The sequence below is a fragment of the Hydra vulgaris genome, chromosome 04 (assembly GCF_038396675.1).
Source record: "Hydra vulgaris chromosome 04, alternate assembly HydraT2T_AEP".
Taxonomy (NCBI): domain Eukaryota; kingdom Metazoa; phylum Cnidaria; class Hydrozoa; order Anthoathecata; family Hydridae; genus Hydra; species Hydra vulgaris.
Genome location: NC_088923.1, coordinates 41,555,593 through 41,569,114, shown reverse-complemented (window position 1 = coordinate 41,569,114; position 13,522 = coordinate 41,555,593).

The window sequence follows — 13,522 nt, the reverse complement described above, 5'->3', positions numbered from 1 at the left end:
TGCTAAAATAATGAAATTAGGATTTGTCCGAAAACTTCCGCATCACCCGTTATACTAATATTAAAGTAAATGTTTTACAGGGGCAATTAGAAAAACTTAAAAAAGCAATTAAAAATGGTTATGGAGATTATTAAATTATCACATTCAGATCTTTATCGTGAACATGTATCAGCTTTAACAAATACACAACTGAATAGAATTACAAGAGCATATGAAAAAGGTACTGGTGTAATAATTAATTTAAGTAAAGCACAACTAACTCATAATTCTCAAATAGAGGGAGGATTTATTGGCGCACTTTTACCTTTACTTGGTACAGCTGGAAGATTTTTATTATCAAGCGTTGCTGTGGCACTTACAACAGGACTATTAGCAGGAGTAGGTTCAGCAGCTTGATCAGCTATGTTTGATAAAATTTCTGGATGGGGTATTGTGTACTTAAAAAAGAATGGACAAGAAGTTAAAATGACAGATGCAGGATTTGGTTTATATTTGAGACCATGAAGTAAAGGAGGTTCTGTATGTGATGGAATGTACTAACGTAGTGGGAATAGATATACATCAGCAGACTCTGGTTTATTATTAGGACCAAATTCACTGTTTGCTAATATTCCATTTTTAAATATGATTCTCTGGTTTTTTTGAAAATCTTTTTCACGTATATAAAAAAACAAAATGTCAAGAAATAATCCGCCAATGATTAAGTTTATAAACAAATATAAAAGAGTTGAACTTCCTCGAATAATTTTTAAGCCACACAAAGATTTAGAACACCCTTCAGTACTAACAAATGAGAATAGATATGAAATATTTGCACAACACGGTATTACAATAAAATCTTTATCACATTGTAAATATGTTAAGTAAAAAGTGTCATGGAGCTGTAAAAATAATTTCAGCAGTTGATAATGTATTACTAGCAAGCACTATGGCACTGGAACTATTGGAATTGGTTTTTTTTACAACAACAATTGCAGCACCAGTAGTTATTGTATGTGAGGGTAAAGCATTAGGAGCAGGTGTGTTCTCAATAATAGATGGACAAAGTAATAAAATATTAAATTTAAAAGCAGAAAAGCATGAAAAGATTAAGATACATGCTGATTCAAAACTAAATACAATAAGTGATTATATTTCTAAAGCTTTAGTAGACGGACATATAAATGTCAATGAATATGAGTTAATACATGCTGAACTTGAAAAATTTCAAGTAATATTTGAACAAATTAGAACAAAAATAAAAAATGAAATTAATAAACAAACTAAGGAATTATTAATTAAACAAGGAAGAGATGAGGCAATTAATATACTCCAAAATAAATTTAGTAAAAATGTAAACGTAAAAACACAAAATAATTTATTAAAATAAAACGTAAAGCAAAAAAAAACGTAAAACATAAAACACAACACAAATCGTTATGTTGTGCTTTTTTATTATATAGTAAATTAAATATCATTTCTAAATATTGAAGAACCTGAAAAAAAATCAAATTGCTAAAACATTCTTCCATAGTATAAAAAGAATACAGTAGAAAATTTATATGAATAGATGGGTGAAGCTAATTTACAGTTAAACTTGACAAAATTGTACAAGTCATTAATTGATAGTCAAACAGGAATAAAAGAAAACATATCTAAACTCCACGATCAAGCTAATAAATTTGCACTCACTTTTTCAAATGCTTGAGCATGCATATAAAGAACTAATTCCTTCTTATAAAGAAACTAAGGCCTTGAGGCTCGGAAAAATTGCAACAGATTATCCAAGAATGTATACAAATAGTAAAAAGTCTACAGATACTACATTTAGAATACATTCTAAGGATGACAAGTTGTACATTGGAAAAAAACCAATATTTATTAACAATGATGATATAACTATTGATAGTAAAACATATTATGGTACTCCTGGTCTTTGGGAGTTGATAACAAAGTTTAATCCTGATAAGAACTTATATACTGAAGATAATCTTAAAAACTATAAAAATATATTAATAAAAACAGATGCAATTACAACTGAAAATCCATACAAACCAAGGTCATCTTGGAGTGGAAAATACAGAGAAATAATAGCTCCAATTTGGAGAGATATAAAAAAAATGAGAAGCGTGAATCAAAAGGAACAGGACTACAAGCTATAGTTCTTCCTAGCGACCCTAATGCACTAATTGAAATGCTTGAGTTACGTATAGTTGCATGGAAAGCAGGTAACACTGGATAAAGAAATGAAGCTGTTGCAATTTGTGATGAACTATTACGGCAAGGTGTTATAAATAGTGCACAGTATAAATCGATGCAAAATAATTTATAATTACATATATCTCGATGCTTATAAAAAAATATAAAGTACATAAAAAATGCTAATTGTTTATAATAAGAGATAATAATTTTTTTACAATTATTAATTTTTTAGAATTAAAAATAGAATTTCCAGCATCATCAAACCAAATTACACAATTTGAGAAAAATAATACAGATATCAGTGTCAATGTAATTGGATATGAAAATTCATCAGTTCATATTTTACGTTTGTCGAAAAACAATAATCGTAAACATTTAATAGATTTATTATTAATCTCAAATGGTGTTACTAATCATTATTGTTTAATAAAAAGTTTAAGCAGATTACTTTCTTTACAAACATCTAAGATTCAATGTACTATGCACTATAGCAAAAATTGCTTATTAGGATTTAATACTGAAGAATCTTTATCTAATCATAAATTGTATTGTGACACACATAACTCAGTACGTATTGAACTTCCAAAACCAAATTCAACAATGCAATTCAATAATCATAATAGATCTATGAGAGTACCGTTTATAGAATTTGTCAAAAGTTTTATCAAACCAATTAACACTTGTACACCAAATCCGAATGATTCATATACTAAGCAATATGAAAGATATATTCCAAGTTCATTCTGTTATTATATTAAATGTTTTGACGAAAGTATTTATCAAAGCAGTCCAGTCACATTTACTGTGAGTGATGAAACGGATGATGTTGCACAAATTTTTGTTGACAGCTTAAAAGAAGATATTAGGAAAATTTTTGACACGATTTAATTTCTAAAAAGGATGATAGATACTCCTAAAATTAATGATGATTTTAATGCTGCAATATTATGTCATAATTGCGGAGAAGATCTTGAAAAAGATAAAGTACGTGACCACTGCCATATTACTGGAAAATATAGAGGTGCTGCTCATAAGATTGTAATTTAAATTAGAAAATTCCAAAAATCTTTTCAGTTATATTTCACAACTTATTTGGTTATGGTTGTCACTTGTTTATAAAGAAATTATCAGGAGGAAAGTTGAGTTGTATACCAAACAATGAAGAAAAGTATATTAGCTTTTCTAGAGAAATTAAAGTTGGTGAGTTTATTAATAAAGATGGTAAGAAAGTTAATATTAAGCGTGAACTCCGTTTCATAGATAGTTATAGATTATAGACACCAGAAATATATATTCAGGTAAAAAATTAGATTTATTACTAAGAAAAGATATGTACCCATATGATTGGATTGATTATATTAATAAATTGACTGAAACACAATTACCACCAAGTATTAATTTAATAATAATAAATAACCAAATATTTTTGAAAAGAATCGTTCTTTTCAAAATTAAATGATGAAGGTATAAGTGATGATGATTACTCACATGCACAAATTGTATGGAATGAGTTTAATCGTAAAACATTTAGAGATTACCATGATTTGTACAACGTTTCAGATGTGATGTTACTAACTGATGTATTTGAAAATTTTAGAGATCTTTGTATTAATTGTTATAAATTAGATCCTGCTTGGTATTATACATCACCAAGATTAGCTTGGGATGCAGAATTAAAGAAAACAAAAATAAAATTAGAGTTGCTGAGTGATTATGATATGATATTGATTATAAAGCAAGGAATTAGAGGTGGAATTAGTATAATATCTAATAGATTAGGAACTTATAATAATAAATACATGGGTGATGTGTATGACCAAAGCAAATAATCAACATATATACAGTATCTAGATGCTAATAATTTATATCGGTGAGCAGTGAGTAAGCTACTTTCTACACATGATTTTAAATGGATGGATGAAAACGAGTTAACAAACTGGAAATCAATTTCCTGTATACTAGAAGTTGATTTAGGTTACCCTGAAAATCTACATGATGATCATAATGATTATCCACTTGCATCTGAAAGAATAACCGTTGATAATGTTGAAAAATTAATACCTAACTTGAATAATAAGAAAAATAATATACCTCATTATGAAAATCTTAAATTGTATTAAAGATTAGGATAAAAGATTACAAAAATTCAAAGAGGTATAAAGTTTGAAGAAAAAGCATGGTTAAATGAATACATTGAATTAAATACAAATCTAAGAACTAAAGCAACTAATGATTTTGAAAAAGACTTTTTTAAACTAATGAATATTTCAGTATTTGGAAAAACAATGGAGAATATTGAAAACAGAGTTGATATTAGATTAGTAACAAACAGAGATGAAGCTATTAAATTAGCATCTAAACCAAACTATGAAACTTTGAAAGAAGAACAATATTTGATGAAAACTTAATAGCAATACATATGAAAAGAATATTACTTTATAACCAATTTACTTAGGTATGTGTATATTAGATTTAAGTAAAACACTAATTTATGAATTTGACTATTATTACATAAAAAATAAATATTCTGATCAAGCAAAACTATTATTTACAGATACAGATTCTTTAGCATACGAAATAAAAACAGAAGACTTTTATGCAGATATTTCTAATGATGTTGAAAGCAAATTTGATACAAGTGAATTTGATCCAAAGCACCCAGCAATTAAAAATGGTAGGTTTTAAAATTGGTGCTAATAAGAAAGTAACAGAAATGTTTAAAGATGAATCAGCAGGAGCGCAAATTGAAGAATTTATAGGATTCAGATCAAAGTTATATTTTTACAAAGCACTCGGAAAAGATAACAAAAAATATAAGGGGGTAAAGAAAAATGTTGTTAAAAAATATATAACACATGAAGATTACAAAAATTGTTTATTAAGTAAGAGGAACCATGTTAGGAAAATGAATGTAATAAGATCCTATTTACATAAAATTTACACAGAAGAGGTCAATAAAATAGCATTAAGTGCAGAAGACGATAAAAGAGTTATTTTAGAAGATGGCATACACATATTAGCATATGGCACTAAAAACTAAAAGAAGAAAAACACAATAATTTATAGGTCAAAGAGGTCAAAGAGGTCAAAGAGGTCAAAGAGGTCAAAGAGGTCAAAGAGGTCAAAGAGGTCAAAGAGGTAAAAGAGGGTCAAAGAGGGTCAAAGAGGTCAATAAAGAGGTCAATAAAGAGGTCAATAAAGAGGTCAATAAAGAGACCAAAGAGTTATTTTAGAAGATGACATACACACATCAGCATAAGGCACTAAAAACTAAAAGAAGGAAAAAAAAAATAATTTATAATTAAAAATGGAAAAGATTAATAACATTTACCATAAACTTATCAATGTTGAAAGAATAATTTTACCAAATGAGTCACTAACAAATTTTCAATTGATCAAAGCAGCAAAAAAATAAAAAATAAAACATTTTAAAGGTGTATTTGTAAAAGATGAATTACCGAAAAATACACCTAAAAAAGAATGTGGAATATTATATACAGGAGATTCAAGTACAAAAGGATTTTATTGGATTTGCTGGTGCAAAGACGGAGATAAAAAACTGAATTTTGACTCTTATGCACAACCACCACCAGTTGAAATTGTAATTATTTAAAAAGTCCTGTTTATTATAATAGTAAAAGAGTTCAATTTGGAAATACCTCATTCTGTGGACACTTGTGTTTATATGTTTTAAAAAAACTAGATGAAGGATGTGATTTTAAGAATATTATTAATAATCTGTGGAAATTTTTTTTTTTTTAATTTCTATATATATAAAAATGACTGTTGATAAATTCGCAATAACAATTTAACTACAATCAAGTAGCAAATGGTTTTCCAACATCTCAAGCTACTAACTTGATTATTAGGAGAGATTGGCAAAATAATGCATCTAGTAATATTAACATAAATTCTAATAAATTGATAAATGTAGCAGAACCTACTAACTCAAATGACACTGCTACAAAATATTATGTAGATAAAATAATATCTAATCCTAGCAGTTTAGAAATAATACCAAGTTTAACATGCCTTGGAATAAAATCAGATTCTTGCACCACATACAGGTACTGAAGGAACAGCAATTTTTTATCAACTTACTGGTCCTGGTATTCTCAGAAGATTATGGTTATCAATTACAGGAACAATTACTACTGGAAGTGTACCAGGTAACGTATTTATTAAAATATACGCAGATAATACACTTTGCATAAGAAATTCTTCTTCTTCTACAAATATTAACGGAATAAATAATATAGGTTTAACCACTGATTTTTATTTTCTCCACTTGGTGAACCATTTTATGCAAACTCTTTACAAGGTTGTAATGCGTTTACTAATGATGCATTAGGAGGATTTTTTACACTTGATTTACCATTTAAAACTAGTCTAGTAATTCAATTGCTCAATAAAACTGGTAATACACTAACATATTGGTTATAACCTTTTATTACAATAGTCCATCAATACCACAATCAATTTCATCTCTTAAATTATACTCATTGACATAGACATTTAATAAATCAGCTGGACTATTGTATCAATAAAAAGAAACAGTTGGTTCTACAAATATTATCTCATTTTACAGAAATCATAGTCAATCCAATTTTATGCCTATGTTGCTAATGAAAGAAGATTAGTTGTCACATTAAACTCTGGGGATGAACAAATTGGACAATCTGGAAGTTTTTATGTTTTAAATTTACAGTTTTACTATTACGCCTAATGTTTATGATCCACATAGAACGAAAAGTTTGCCAAAAATTATAAAATCAATTTTATAATTTTTTTTATTATTGACTCAGAAATTATGGTTGAAAAAATATCATAATTTCTAAGCCAAACGCTTTTTTGAAAATGGTTGAAATAATATCATACTTTCTAAGCCAATAATATCATACTTTCTAAGCTAACGCTTTTTTGAAAATGCACTTTTTTTTTGGCTCAGAATCCGTATTATATACTACTAACATCATATTGCAAGGAGATCAGTGATGCTATTAGACTCATACGCGAGCCAGCAGGAGAGTGTCTTCATTCAAAATTTCAGAGATTTCAAAGTACAGGATACCTAAGGACTATCACCATGACTCACACAAGATCACAAGAAAAAACTTGTGATCTTATGTGATATCACAGATGACTATCACAAGAAAAAAACTTATGTGTATTGTTTTATATACAATAATGAAAGAAGTTTATTGTATAATGATATATAATTCAAATATATGAAACTGTGAGGATCGTTATATAATAATTATAATTATTGTTATTTTATTATTAAAATGCTATTATTAATAACAAAATTTATTTACAGGGTAGCCAACTATTTTTATTCATTTCCTGACTTTTTTTGAAAAATGAAACGAATTTCCCTGACCATTTTAAACATTTGCAATGGTTTTTATAAAATGTCTAAAATTACTATCTACTGTAATGGAAATGCTGAAGTTGTACATGCTTAGCTATTAGTTAAGTTGGATATTAGTATGGATAGTTAGTATGGATCTTAGGATTAAGGATGACTCCATAGTCATGAACACTGAGAAAAACATAAGTTTCAGATGATCTCCAAGAAAATCTATAAATTATGCACGTAAAATATTTTATAAATCATTCTTCACTGATATAAAAATTAAATATCTATGTAATTATAATGTTATTTAAAAACACAAATATCTTTCAACATCCTTTGCAATAGTTGGTCTATAAGAGACTATTTTGGGTTAGTCGTTTTTTATCACTATTTGTAACTGTACCCTTGTTAATTCAGATAAAAAACCACAGTATAAGAAAACATAACTTAAAAACAATAAATATTTTGAGCATCGATAGCCAGACTAACCTATTAAATTGCACATGATCATGTTCTTTTAATTAAAAACATCATCAACTGAAAATGTAGAGGTTTAAACAGATGTTGTTTAAACAAGCTGAACAGGGCCTAGAAACAGAAACTTACTAGGAATCAATGAGCTAAAATCGAGTAAACAAAAACAAACAAGAATAAAAACTAAAACGCATTGTCTGTTTAGAAAGGTCATTGTGTAAAGCAATTTTCAGGTTAAACTTGTTTAAACTTGCTATACAAAAATCATAATGGATATAATAAATTATGACAAGTTTTCTAATTGCTTTTGACATAATCCTTCTAAAGAAAGCAAAAAATAATTAAAGCTTTTCAACTAGCCATAATAGCATAAATATCAACATAAATGGTATTTTAAATCAACAAACAAATTGTCAAAAAGCAACAATTCTTAATTCAGTTTCTTTCTCTTTTCCTCCAATACCAATAATGTTCTTTGCAATCTAATGTTTCCCGCAACCTAATGTTCTCTACAACCTAATGTTCCCTGCAACCTAATGTTTTCTGCATATTTTAGTTGTGATTACAACCCTCTTTTAATTCTATAACTCCGAAACACGAACATTGTCGAACAAGGCAGCAGCAGCGGGGAGAAACTAGTTTAGCGTGATACTACCATGGACTTCGTGGGGATCGAAATCGGAACTTCTTGCTTATGAAGTTGTTAACAAGCATGTGTTAACAACCACGGAATCTAGCGGACATCTTTTAAACTACTTTTCAGCAGCTGAAATCAAAATATACAGCATCGAATTTTAAATTCTTTAATATCCTTCAAAACAATTGCATCATCTTTTCTGAGCTTTGACAGTGATAATTTAGCAGCGAATCCAGTATAAATTTCACTGGGCTTTAAAAGGTTCTCTTTATTTTGCAGATTAATTTTGGTGCAAAATTGTTAGCTATCAAAATTTTGAGCAAGTCTCAATAATTTAAGATTTAATGAACATCCTAAGAAAACTCTTAATCAACTGTACAAGATCACCATTCATGTAAGGTAAAATTGGAGCGCCGGTCTGATAGAGCTTCAGAAACAGTTCAAATATGGTCGCCAGGTAGCAGGTAGCATATTTAAAGTTGCCCTTGTTTATCAATAAATTATAGAAATAGTTCTTTCATTTAATTTATTTATAAATTAAATGAAAGAAACACTTATTATTATTTTAATAATAAAATAACAACCGTAGATAATATAAATAAAATGTGTTCGTGTGAAAATTATCGTCAGTAATAAGTAAAGTAATCTGTTACGTAATTCAAAATCGTTTTGCATAATGTAAATGCATAAAAAATATCAAAGTTGGTTATTGCAAAGGTAATTTAATTAAGAGTTAAAATACAATTAAGAGTTTTATTTTATGTTTACTTATTTTATTTTATGTTTACTTTTTTTATTTTGTTTTCTCTTTCGTTAAGATTTGCTTTTCTTTTTTTTTTAGTTTAGTTTGCTGTTATTTTCTCTTAAGTTTTTGCTAAATTTTTTAACGCAATTTTTTTTTTAAATAAAAAAAGTTAAAAAACCGCGGTCATATTGTAAAATTAAAATACTACATGAGTGGTCATATAACGGCGTGCGATCACATTGCCTTCCTATGAGACATTGTCGGGTATTATTTAATTGTCAAAAATAAATTAATGAGTATCGCCAACAAAAACAAAATAGCCAAATTGTAAAACGAGTGACTTCCCTATCAGCACTCCCTCACTTTTCCCTGACTGTCTGATTAAAAATCTTTCCAGGTTTTTCAGGATTTCCAGGTACAGCATGAACCCTGTGTGTAGATATATGTTAAACATTGTGTTGTTTTTTTGTGTTTTTTTTTCAAGAAAATATTTTATTTTATAAGAATGGAATGTTACATTTTTTTGGAAAAATATACTTGGAGTCACCAGAAATAAGGCTAGCAATATATGTAAACAGATTTACAGTTTTTCAAAAATTGCTAAGAAAACATAAGAAATAAAAATCTTACATGCCATCTCTTAAAGTTTTTTATTTTTTAAACCTTTTTATCACAAAACTCAAATGTCATAGAACTAGATATTTCTAACTTCGCAATATGGTAGCCTTTTTAAAATTTTCTGGATCATTTTGAACAAACCAATATTCTTAAAGATATGCAAAGGTCACGGTAAGAAATACACCAGAGAACAACCGAAACATAAGTTCATTATGAACAGAACGGAAAATTATGGAACACATTGGCAGTGGATGTTGTGAAGTCAATAAATGTAAACAGTTTCAAAAATAAGTTAGACAAATATTTAGCATTAAAAAGAATTCCCTTGAAACTGTACAAGATCACCATTCATGTAAGGTAACATTGGAGCGTCTGTCTGATAGAGCTTCAGAAACAGTTCAAACATGGTCACCAGGTAGCAGGTAGCATATTTAAAGTTGCCGTTGTTTATAAATAAATTATAGAAATAGTTCTTTCATTTAATTTATTTATAAATTAAATAAAAGAAACACTTATTATGATTTTATCAAATTTTAGACAAATGTTTAGCATTAAAAAGAATTCCCTTGAAACTATTTTTTGTTTAAATTTTTCATTCAATTGCATTAGTAAATTATTGTATATTATCAAAAGCTATAAAAACTCGCTGCAAACATTTAACTACTATTACTAACTGACTTGGAGCTATTACAAATTGCAGGGCCGTTCCTAACGGGTGGTGGGTGTTTCCCCCTCCCCAAAGCTGTTATATTTGAATTTGAGTTGGTACATTTAGCATTTGAGTTGGCAAGTTTTTAAGTGTAGTTGGCAAATGCTAAATATGGAGGACCTTATTTTTTCTTTTTTTGTCCCTAGTTGGCAAAAAACTCTGACTAATTGACATGAAATTATTCTCCTGGGAAGTTTTCAGTTGTTCAACCCGGAAATTTATTGACGTAACTCGCATTCAAAGTTGTTAACAAGGCCAAAAGTAGCAAGTCCAAGGCCAAGGGCAAGGCCATATGTTACAAGGCCAAAGCCAAGGCTAAGGCCAAATGTTACAAGGCCAACGGCAAAGCCCAGGCCAAGAGTTTTATGGTCAAGGCCAAGATTAGGAGATTTAAGGCCAAGGCCTACGCAAACATTTTCAAGACCAGATAGTTCAGTTTTTGCCTTACGTTAAGAACAATTATTAACAAAACTGTATGCAGCAAGTGCTGTGACAATAAAACCACATTTTGTAAAAATAGACCAAGGTTATGTGCAGAATTCAACAAAATCAATAAAAAAATATGTATTTTTCTTTTAAAGCCAAAGCCAAAACAATTAAGGCCAAAGCCAAAATTTTTAAGGCCAAGACCAAGGCCTAGGCCAACAGCTTCAAGGCCAAGGCCTCAATTTTTGGCCTTAAGACCAAGGGCTAGCAACTCTGTTCCCAATTAACGAACCTGATTGAAAAAATTAATGTAGCTTATAAAAATAAAAAACAGCTTATAAAATTATAAAACACTTTTTAAAACACCCAATAAAACAGTTTTTTATTGCTAATAATTTATTATTATAGTGATAATTGTAGAATATTTTAGATACGCATCTCCAACTAATTAAAAAATTGTTTCAAAAATTTCTTTAATTTTTTCTATAAATTTTAAGATATTTATATAAATTTATAAGTTACAAAATATTGTGCAATATTTTAAAAATTATGTAAAGTTGTGTTATATTATATTTGCATTGTGCAATATTATGTAAACTTTTTTTTCTTTGCTGATATTATATTAAAGTAGTGATTTATGTATATGAAAATACTAAGTTTTTTAAAAAACAACAAAATTAAATAACCGATTAACCGAGATATAAGAGTAATCAGAGAAGTTGCTGTTATCCATTTCTGACACATCAAAAATTGTAAAAAAATTGCAAATTATTTATTTAAAAGTGTTTTTATGTTTTCTAAAGTATTTTTTATTAAAGACTACAGTATTGTATCATAATCAGTAATAGAACTATCCAGGAAAAAAAGTTTTATAGAATTCTATAAACTTTTGAAACATATGGGGCATTCCACGTCAAGTGGAACCACTTTTTGGTCAAATTCAACATCACCGACTTGGATTTTGATGAAAATTGGCTCACATGTTGGGCATATGGACAGAAGAAAAGCATGTATATTTTTTTGAATTAGGTCAATTATTTTCTGAGATATGACCTTTTTACTTGACCTTGGTTATTTAAAACGTCATAACTTTTTTGCTATTATACTTAGGAAGTTGATTTTAATGGCAAACAGAAGCTCTTGCATAGACGAATAACTTTGTGTCTATACAAAAAAGTGATAAGTTCAATAAAAAAAAAGTTATTGGTCATTTGACCTTTGACCCTGGTCGATGGCAAAGGTCAAAAGTCATAATTTTTTTTTTAAAGATTGCTTTTTTTATTGTGGATGTCCCATGAAAAAATCTTTTTGGGATTCTCATAAACAGCTTTGGGAATAATATTATAGTATAAGTAGGTTCTAAAAATTTAATATTTATTTGCCTTACAAATGCGATATTTTGAGGTTATTTTCTGTAAATAGCCTATTGGAAATATATATTATTAACTATTTCCTTTTTTTTCTTTTATTTTCTAGGTTGTAATTTAATTACTAGTACTCTAAATACATACTAAGTCAGTATTAAATTATATGAGGCTTGAAGCTATATATATTTATATTAAAATAATCAATTCATTTCCATTGAATTAGTCATCAAAAGACAACTTTGTTGCATTGTTATATATATTCGCTTATATATATATATATATATATATATACTATATATATATATATATATATATATATATATATATATATATATATATATATATATATATATATATATATATATATATATATATATATATATATATATATATATAGTATATATATATATATATATATATATATATATATATATATATATATATATATATATATATATATATATATATATATATATATATATATATATATATATATATATATATATATATATATATATATATATATATGACTATTGTTGTTTTATAATTGTCATGGGAATTATAACTTTGTATTTATATGCGATTTTATGTAATAAAACAGAAGGTTGAAAAAACGCTCAGGTAGTTGTTTTTAATATATATATATATATATATATATATATATATATATATATAGTATATATATATATATATATATATATATATATATAATATATATATATATATATATATATATATATATATATATATATATATATATATATATATATATATAGATATATATATATATATATTATATATATATATATATATATATATATATATATATATATATATATATATATATATATATATATATATATATATATATATATTTATATATATATATATATATATATATATATATATATATATATATATATATATAGTATATATATATATATATATATATATATATATATATATATATATATATATATATATATATATTATATATATATAGATATAT